The sequence below is a fragment of the Lissotriton vulgaris genome, chromosome 8 (assembly GCF_964263255.1).
Source record: "Lissotriton vulgaris chromosome 8, aLisVul1.2, whole genome shotgun sequence".
Lineage (NCBI taxonomy): Eukaryota > Metazoa > Chordata > Amphibia > Caudata > Salamandridae > Lissotriton > Lissotriton vulgaris.
In genome coordinates this window covers 182,120,933-182,122,556 of record NC_141696.1, presented here as the reverse complement: position 1 = coordinate 182,122,556, position 1,624 = coordinate 182,120,933, and positions in this window count along the sequence as shown.

Sequence of the window (1,624 nt, the reverse complement as noted above, 5' to 3'; positions counted from 1 at the left end):
CTGCAGCTAAAGCGGCGAAAAGGGGCTTGATAATAGGCCCTTGAGAATTCCCTTAGAAGACCAGATTCTGGTGTGAAGGACATCAAACCTGGGCTTCTATTGGAATTCGCTGGGTCATATTATCAAGCCCCTTATCGCCGCTTTAGTGGCAGCTTCTAGCCGCAAAAGCGGTGATAATGTTATCGCCGTTCTTGATAATATGGCCCAGCGTGTTCTACCTTAAAGGCCCTCAGTATCTGTCCAATAGATTCACTGATCCCTGCATTCTTCCAACAGCTTGTTGGCAGCCACTCCACACTTTAGACGAAAAAAGAGGGGCATCGTTCCTTTTCGTCCACCACAATTAATATTGGCACTTTTCTTGTTAGGTCCATTATAGGTGTTCATTACAGGTTTCAGAAATTTAAACCTGAGCTCAACCCCTGGTAGCTATGGCACAGAGCAGACAGGCTGAACTTAAGAAAATGTGTGAAGCATTTAGAAGTAAATACCAGATAAACAGTCAAAAACACAGCACAATAAGAATCCCACTTCCAGTTATAAAAAATAGAAAATAATAATTAGATGATTGTGGACAGATGGGAGACCGCAGCGCTCATCCTACTCAACCTCTCTGCAGCCTTCAACACTGTCTCCCGTCTCATCATGATCAGATGACTTAATGAGTTTGGTATTACATTAAAAGAACACCCTCCTATAGATATTCACTTTTTTTACTGGAAGAACACAGGCAGTTAATTTGCCATCTTACTCCTCCGAAGCCTGAAGCATATTTGCAGAGTGCTGCAAGGGTCCGCTCTCAGCCAACCCTTTTCAACATCTACATGACCCCGCTGGCAGAGATCTTCCACGCACACAACATCGGCATACTCACCCACACCAGTGACACACAACTGATTATGTCTTTCTCAGACCAAACATCCAACACAAGAAACAACCACAACTTGTACATGACCTTAGTGGCCACCTCGATGAAGTTAAACTACATCAAGCTCAACTCAGATAAGATCAAAGTAGTAATTGTTGAAAATGAACTTCACCATAGAGTTCGCCTCTTGACCTACAAACCTAGGACCTACCCCCAGTACAGAAGCAAAAAACCTCAGGATCATCCTCAACAGCAAGCTGGACATGTTCACCCAAGTCATCACTACCATCACCTCAGCCTGCTTCCACCCCCTAAGGATGCTGAAAATGGCATTCAAGTGACTGCCTTCCAACAACAGGAAACTATCACCCAGGCCCTCATCACCAGCAACCTATATTCCAGGAACACTCTCTATGCAGGAATCACCAGCCAACTCACAAAGAGACTCTAGACCGTTCAAAATTAAGCAGCCAGACTGGTCGTGAACCACCCCAGACAGTTACAATCCACATCTCACCTAAAGGGACTGCACTGGTTTCCAATGCATTACCAGTCACAATGCACAGGCGTCCCACAACCTGCAAAGCACCACAATAAGCTAATGGGTGATATGGTGCTTCAAATCAAAATAACATAGCAGTATATAACAGTGGAAGAGCAATCACAGCAATATCTTGTACAATAGATGTTATATAACGACCTGGTTATTTCCAAATGAGACTGACTGCCACTAATCTATGCATTTCTTCAGGTTGC